The following is an 8,942-nucleotide window of genomic DNA, read 5'->3' on the forward strand; positions in this document are numbered from 1 at the left end:
CCCATCTTACAGTCAAAACGGAGAAGGTGCACGCCTGGGTGGCTCAGTCGTTAAGCGTCTGCCTTCAGCTCAGGTCATGATCCCAGGGTCCTGGGATTGAGCCCCGCATTGGGCTCCCTGCTCCATGGGGAGCCTGCTTCTCCCTCTCCCACTCCCCCTGCTTGTGTTCCCTCTCTCGCTGTGTCTCTCTCTGTCAAATAAATAAATAAAATCTTTAAAAAAAAATGGAGAAGGCTAAGGCTATAAATGTATATCTCAGACTTTCTAAAGTAAGGAAATTGAGCTGCTTCGACTCATACAGATAAGTTTTATTTCCCCAGTGGAAAAATTGCTTTACTTCTTTTTCATTTTACAGCATTCATGATCATTATAAAGTTTAAGTGACACAGAAAAGTATTAACGATATAAAAATTCAGCAGCGATCCTATCACTCAAATGAGCGTCTTTCTATATAGTTCTCTGTGCACAGACACGTGCTCACATACATAAACATATGTCCTGAGATAATACATTTGCTATGTCCTCACATATCACTCTACATTATTGCTTTTAATGGCAGCATCATAATCATAGCAGAATGTTTTCGTGATGAATTCCAGTAATGCCGCTTGTTCTATCTACCTATCTGAAATATACAAGACATTAAATACCAAATCAAAGTTCTTTTTGTAATTCGCTCTTAAAATTGTCAGTCTATGTTTATATGTTTTTGCTTTTGTTCTGTGAAGTTATTCAGGAAATGTTCCTATCTTTGTTTTAGGAAAAGGTTAGATGCTAAGCATAGTGGAACCTGGGATACAATACTGCAAGATTGTGGAGTTCTTCTGCCAGTTATGTAAAACAAAACCCTTAGAGGGGAACGTGGGCAGGCAGGGCTTGGAAAAGTTCCCTAAGCCTGGAGCCCCTCCCGTGCACCTCTGTCCCGCTCCTCCAGCCTGTGATACTGCCCCCTGGTGGTGCTGGGCCCGGCAACCTCCAGTCATGTCTTTTCCTCCTTTTTCCCTTCACTGGGTTACTAGAAGGGCACTACTTAGGCAGGAGGAAGAAATACTACAAGACAGAAAAGCTTTACTTTTAGTTATGTGGATTCTGAGTCTTATAAAATAGTTTTGGAATAAGGTAAAAGAACCCAATCCCTTTTATAGCATCTTTGCAAAGCCCTCATTTTTCTCCCACCTCTCTCTCTCTCACATACACACACACACTCATACACACACACATACCAAAATATATGATCACTCACACACACTACCACGTTCCCCCTATTTGTGGGCATTCTCATTGCTTTGGGTTTTTCATTACTATAAACATATTTTGCTGTGCAACTTTGTACATACATCTTTATACATCTTGATAAATTAACAAGGACTTTCTTGTGCCTCACTTCCTTTGTAGGAACAAAGGGGCTGCAGGAGGCACAAAGTGGCAAGAGTTTCTTTTCCCTACTTGTACCAGAATGCCCCAAAGCCTCAGAGCTCTGCCTGGGGACTATGGTGAAGTTTCAGCCCTTGGACGCAGCCGTGGAGGTGCAAAGGAGCAATGACTGATTGGCCGCAGGCACCTTCAAACCCCCCTTCAGAGAGCAGAGGGAGCAAATTCACTGAGCAGGAGAGACACCACATGGTATTGGATGTGCGCTCACGTGACATATCACTAGGGATGACACAAGTAATCTAGGGAGGAATCTGAACTAATAAGCAGAATAAGGTCACTAAAATAATCACTCCTAGTGAATAGTTTTCAGAGGCCTTATTGAGCTGGGAAAACATGACAAGTAGCTTCTGTTTATTGAGCACTTATACATGTTACCTCATGGAAAGCCCAAAACAACCATACATGGGAAATCCTACAAGTGTGCTAATTTTAGGGGAGGCAGGCATCTGGGGCACAGAGAGGTAAGCAACTTGCTTACAGCCATGTGGCTAATAAGTGCCAGGGCTTGGATTTGTATGCAGGTCTTGCTGAACCCAAAATTCTTACTCTTAATCATTGTTGTGCTTCTTTCCAATTAAAAAACAAATTACTTGGGGCACCTGGATGGCTCAGTTGTTAAGCGTCTACCTTCGGCTCAGGTCATGATCCCGGGGTCCTGGGATTGAGCCCTGTGTCAGGCTCCCTGCTCAGTGGGAAGCCTGCTTCTCCCTCTCCCACTCCCCCTGCTTGTGTTCCCTCTCTTACTGTGTCTCTCTGTCAAATAAATAAATAAATTCTTTAAAAAAAAAATTACTTCAGGGGAAAATCAAGTAGAAATTGACCAACCTCATTATCAATTCTTTTTTTGTTTTCTTTTGTCTCTAATCCTCATTGAGCTAAGGGCCTACACGCCTCTCATTTCTTCATTAGGTACCCATATAGTCATTTACTTTTCTTCTGGAGTTTCTGAAGTATTTGATGCACCTTTAGGCCTGATATTTTGTTACACTTCTTATTGATAATCTATTAAGAGAGTTTCTTAGATGACTTCACCATTATTCTTTTCTCTTTTCTTGCTTTTTTCTTTTTTTAAGTAGACTCCACGCCCAATGTGGGGCTTGAACTCACGACCTTGGGATCAAGAGTCGATGCTCTACCAACTGAGCCAGCCAGGTGCCGTTCACCATTATTCTTCATGTCTAAGGAATATCACTTAAGCACAGTAGAGAAGTTATAGTTACCTATAAAATAACCACTTTTGAGAAGGAATTTGAAGCAGAGTAGGGGGATATGAGGAGCAATTCGGTTTTGATTAACAGACTCCAGAGAACTTATCTCTCGTGATGAAACTTCCTGGTGAAGTGTGGCTGGGTTCTTTCATCTCTTCTCAGTGGTGTCTGTTCCCTGGCCTTACGTCCAACATCTATCTACTGCTGGAGAAGCAATTTGGTAACATCCCGCTCAGCTGCTGACTTGTTTCTGAAGGCTGAAACACTTTGGGAACTTCGTCTCTCTCTAAAGGGAAGTCTTTAGGAGTCATTCTTTGGGTGCTTCCTTCTGACTGCTCTCATTCTATGGCGCCATGACTTTCGATTTTGTTTGCTGAAATGTATCGTCTTTGTTATTTCTGAGTCTGGAGTTCTCGCTTGTGAAAACTTTTTAAAAAATTTTTACTTAAGTTCCAGTTAGTTAACATACAGTGTAATATTAGTTTTAGGTGTACAATGTAGTGATTCAACATTCCCATACATCACCCAGTGCTCATCATAGCAAGTGTCCTCCTTAATCCCCATCACCTATTTCACCATCCCTCACCCACCTCCCCTCTGGTAACCACCAGTTTGTTCTCTATAGTTAAGAGTGTTTCTTGGTCTCTCTCTCTCTCTCTCTCTCTCTCTCTTTCTTTTTTCCTTTTGCATGTTTGTAATATTTCTAAATTCCACATGTGAGTGAAATCATGTGGTATTTGTTTTTCTCTGACTGACTTATTTTCCTTAGCATAATACTCTCTAGCTCCATCCATGTTGTTGCAAATGGCAAGATTTCATTCTTTTTCTATGGCTGAGTAATATTCCATTGTGTGTACATATCACATCTTCTTTAGCCTTTCATCAGTCGATGGAGAATTGGGCTGTTTCCATAATTTGGCAATTGTAGATCTTGTGAAAACTCTTGAAAAGATTGTCTTTGAAGGATGAAAGGTAAGCAAATTAAACTTGAAGTGGAGAAAAACTTCATGCCTTCATGGCCATATAGGAAGGGATCATAAAATACTGAGGAAGACCTTCCTCTAAAGCTTTAGCTCGTGTAACACTGACTACAGAGTTTGCACTATAAGATGACATCTGTGGGAATACATGGCCTGGAACTTTTTTCGGGAGAGGTAATTTCCATGGGAGAGACCATGCTGAGCACTTCCTCCTGACGGGCCCAGGCAGATGGTATTATAAGCTCAGTGGCAGCTCAGCCTTCCTCCAAACTACTCCCGAATCCTAAGACATTTGTCTTGGCTATCTTTCTCTAAAGATTTTTTTCCTTCGGTTAATGTTTGCCAGGGAACTTCACTGAGTTGGATCCTCTCCATAGATTTGCTGACAGCATATGCTGGGGAGAATTGCCCTGGCTCAAAGTATTCATTATTTGCTCCTCTTCTAAAGAATCGCTTGGAAAATTTTTATCCTGACCTATCTTATACCTGAAACTTTTAATCTCCAGATGGCATTATTTGACCAGACTTATATATTGCTATTCGTGGTGACATTTGCTGAGTAAATTGTTCTTTATTTAGGATTTTTTTACTTAGTTGCTTTACCCATGACAATGGTAATTCTTTTGATATTTTGTTTTGAAGGGATCTGGAGATGGACACTAATTCGTTTAAAGTCATGTCCTCAGGAATATTGTCCTGCAGAATCTCTTTGGTAAACCCGTTGCTCCTGAAGAGTAATCCCAAGAAACTCTGCCCAGGAGCTTGCCCTTATATGCATTGGTTTAATTCCTCCCGATTTCAAGATTTACTTAGTTTTGTCATTTCTCAGTGATTCAACAAACCGTCCCTCAGAACCGGCCTCTTTTGTGGTTTTGTTCTGAACATCTTGATCTTTAGGCATTATTTTTCTGTGTGAATTTTCTGAATATCTTCTTTTCTGGCCAATCCTATTGGTGGAAGCTTCTCTTTCTAATGCCATTTTCTCTGTAATTATGTCCTAAAGGAAACTCTTCTTTCAGACCAGAATTTTGGGGGGAATTTCCTTATAGATTTCTGTTAATGGGATTTAATTGCTCCTGAATAGACTTGTGAGAGATCATATCTTTGTCATCATCTTTTCTACATAAGAGCCTCCCCAAGGGAGCAGCTTGGGGAACTGGTCCCAGTCACATTTGCCCACTGATGAGATAGCCACTGATGTCACTTAAAGAATGTGCCCCAATCATGTCTCTTTAAAAAAAAGAAATGAACTACACACACACACACACACACACACACACACACACACACACACACACACACTACTTTAAAAAAAATTTCTTAAGTAGGCTCCATGTCCAACACGGGGCTTGAGCTCATGACCCTGAGATCAAGAATCGCATGCTCTACCAACTGAGCCAACAAGGCACCCCCACATGCACTACTTTTTGAAGAGCCTTGTTTTGAATATGTTTCTCCAAGGATCTCAGGCCTCCAAGAGACCCTCCTGGGCTAATTATTTTCTGGCTAATTTTATTCATAGGATCTCTTTATTCAGAAACTGATTTTTGAGGAGTCCATAACCACTGATTTTAGGTACTGATTATGACAGTGATGACTATTAAGGAATTTTTCCTGGGCTATCTTTTCTCATAAAATCGTTTTCTATTGGTCATTATTCATGAAGGTTTTTCCTTGGTCAAGCTCATCTGTAGAATTTATCTCCCCTGGTGATAATTCTTGCAAAGTCTCTTCTCAACTATTTGCCTCCATGTAGTTAGTTTCTCCAGACAAATGATCTGGAGATAGTTCATTCTGGCCCATTCTGGTTCTGGAATATGTTCCCAGGAGTGACTTTTTGAGGGGAGGGGTGGGGAATTATTGCAGTCTGGTGAAATAGCCATGGGTTTCATCATTAGGGGCAAGGATTTCTCATGAATTTCCACCTTCTTGGCATTATATGTGGATTTTTCTTTTCTAGTGCCTCTTATGGAGTAATTTTTGTCCCAACAACCCCTATCTATGAACCGTACATCTCTTGATATTGATATTTTTGATCATTCCATTTCACTTTGCCTAAACTTATCTATACGTGTGATATTTTCAGACAATGATGTCTTTGGACCCTGTCATTTTATTCCTGAAGGTTGTCCTTTTGGACAATGGCAACCAAAGAATTGTTTCCTTTTTTAATCATTTCTTTGGATGGGTATCTTTTGACCATGACTCTAAAGGACAGCAGACCCAAGAAACCCGATCTGGTCCCAGCATGACTTCTGACCATAGCTTCCAAAGATCTGCTTTCTGGGAACACTAACTAAAATTTTCTTCTTTCTGTGACATTTGGACTTGCCTTTTGCTGAAAGACATCAGAATAAGTTTCTTCTTGACAAACAGAACTCAAACATGAAAGCAGAAAGACCAAGAGGACTTTCCCTTTACTAATATGAGACATAAAAGATGACTCAGCTGTAAGCCTCCTTGAGGAGTTGTTGGCTCAAGCATTGAACTACCTTCACACAAATCATAAATCTTAACCTGACCAGGAAAATCATTCACCAGTTTTTCTTTGTTGACAAGCATCTTCTTAAAGCCACATTGTTGGTTAATATAAGCTATTTCATTTTCATATGCTGAACATATCTGGTTGTGAGAGCATTGTTTTTGTATTTGTTCCCCAAAAGTCATCCTTCTTATTTTCTTTCCAAAGATAGAAAAGGGTTATTTATTTCCCCATAGGATATTATTCCACCTTTTGAAAAATATTTACAATCTATACAGAAATATAAGAATGACATCAATCAGTACTAATTACTCAAAAGAATATTTTTACTAGAAGATATTATTCTGTCACTGAGAAAAACTTTAATTTATGGACTTTATGATTTTCATAGTTATAACAGCATCTCAGAAGGATCTAAGATGAAATTTTGAAGTATCCTGTTTGGGATTGCAAATGCTTAGAGCATCGGTTAATTTTGGCTGATAATCAAGACAATAAAATATGCATGAGTGGGCTTAAATGCTTTTGGATAATGATGATTATTTGAAAGTTCTTTGAAGATTTCATTTCATCTAAGAGGTAAGAAAAAGACTGTAAATTGACTTGGAGCAAAATATCCATGGACAGGGTAATTAGACTTCCTTTATTAGTAAGTGTGAGGCAACACAGCCTAGCAGTCAAGTGTGTGAGCTCCTGACAGACCCAAATGCCACCTCCCGGCTGTCTAACCTTGGACCGACCATTCATCTCTGAGCCTTAGTTGTTTCCTCAGCCGTAACATGGGTATTATTAAAGTGCCCAACTCAGGGAGTGCTCAGAGAGCTGAACGCGCTAATGTAGTCAAGCACTTAACATAGTGCCTGGTACATATTAAATATCCGACGTTAGTCAGATAATAGTCTTGAAAACAAAGATAATGCTTTTTAGGCTGTATGTTTCTTTCTTTAAACACATGTGGAAGAATAAACTTGAAGGATAAGTGGGAATTTGCCTATTCCCTTTAGAAAGTATAGAACGTCTGAGTGAAATCATATGGAATTTGTCTTCCTCTGACGGACTTATTTTGCTTAGCATAATACACTCTCAGTCCATCCATGTTGTTGCAAATGGCAAGATTTCATTCTTTTTATGTCTGAGTAATATTCCATTGTATATATATATATATATATATATACCACATCTGCTTTATTCATTCATCTATCATACGTGGAATTTAAGAAACAAAAGAAATGAGCCCGGGGGAAAAAGAGAGAAAGAGAGACAAACCAAGAAACAGACTCTTAACTATAGAGAACAAACGGGTGGTGACCAGAGGGGAGGTGGGTGGGGGGATGGGTATAATAGGCGATGGAGATGAAGGAGTGCATTTGTCGTGATGAGCACGGGGTGATGCATGGAAATGTTGAATCACTCTATTATACACCTGAAACAAATACCACAGTGTATGTTAACTACCCTAGAATTAAAATAAAAACTTAAAAGAAAGTATAGAAAGTCTAACTGAACACATATCCTTTGGGGGCAGAAGCACTCCATCCTAAATCTTTCCTCTTTGGGAACGGTCCTGATTTTAAGTCACTTCGAAATCAGGCATTATTTTGGAGCAAATTTACTCAGCCTCTTCATTTCTCCCTAAACAAATAAAAGCTGGGATTCATTCTAGACTTCTCCTTCCCATTCCTGTGGATTCCTCCTCCCCAGCATCTCCCAGATCCAGCCCTTTTCCTGCACCCTGAGCCTCTCCAGCAGTTCCTCCACATGTACCCTGCTGACGCTCTAGTGAGTATTCGCTGCTGCTGCCGAGCCTTTACACATGTCCTTCTCCGGGTCTCAAATGCTCCTCGTGGTGTCTTTCACCTGCTGTCATCTCTGCCGCCGTCCCTCCCTGCACTGGACATTCTGTGGTCAGTGAGCATCTCCCCTGCACTCAGCACTGAATCTCTTACTGCTCCTGCCCATCAGGAGAGGGGGACCCATGAAGAGAGCTGCCAACCACAAGAGCTCAGAGGTGAGGAAAACGTGATTGTCCTTCTTCAGGTTCGCCTTTAGTTGCTCACTAAAAGCAAAGCCAGCTTGGCCAGATGTGGGACGCACAGTGTCACCTTAGCGAGAGAGGTGAGAAAGATCGTACACTGAGTGAAGGCATCGAGCTTCCTCTAGAGAATATGTCCATCGGAAAGGGACAGCCCAAGCATTGACGATGAACTCCAGGCACTGCCCTGGGGGGAAAGGGGAGAGACTTGGCCATTTTACTTTTTGCCATTCAGTACCCGGGGAAACCTAGCTTTTGGTAAAGCCTGTGAGACTCTGGTCACCACTCGTGACTTGGTTTATCCTGGGCTGTGGAGTGGGGCCATCTCTGTGGGGAGAGGGATGAGTCAGGCTGCGAGCCCATGCCCTTAACCAGCTGATTTTGGAGGCCGCTCTTCTGAGGACAGTGCTGATGAGGGAGTTCAGGCCCTCACTCTGGAACCAAACTGTTGGGAGTTTGAACACTGTCTCTCCTGCTTCTCGCCACGTGGGCTCAGGCAGGCTAACTGATGTCTTTGTGCTTCAGATTCTTCAACAGTAAAATGGGGATAATAATAGTATGTTATTTGCAAAACATATACCTGATAAAGTTTCAGTATCCAGAATATATATAAAGAACTCTACTATTTTTCACGTATTAGATTGGCAGAAAATAAAAGTAAAATAACTAGCTCAGTGTGACAAGAGGATAAAGAAATGGCCACTTTCAAATGGGAGTGAAAATTAGTCTAGCTTTCCAGGTGACAATTTGGCAAAACTGATGGCAATTAAAGATAAAAAATAAAATTTTCTTTTTAAAATAAATAA

This window comes from Callorhinus ursinus, unplaced genomic scaffold (genome assembly GCF_003265705.2).
Source record: "Callorhinus ursinus isolate GAN/ISIS: 27379988/994484 unplaced genomic scaffold, GSC_fseal_2.0 scaffold31, whole genome shotgun sequence".
In the NCBI taxonomy this organism is placed as follows: Eukaryota; Metazoa; Chordata; class Mammalia; order Carnivora; family Otariidae; genus Callorhinus; species Callorhinus ursinus.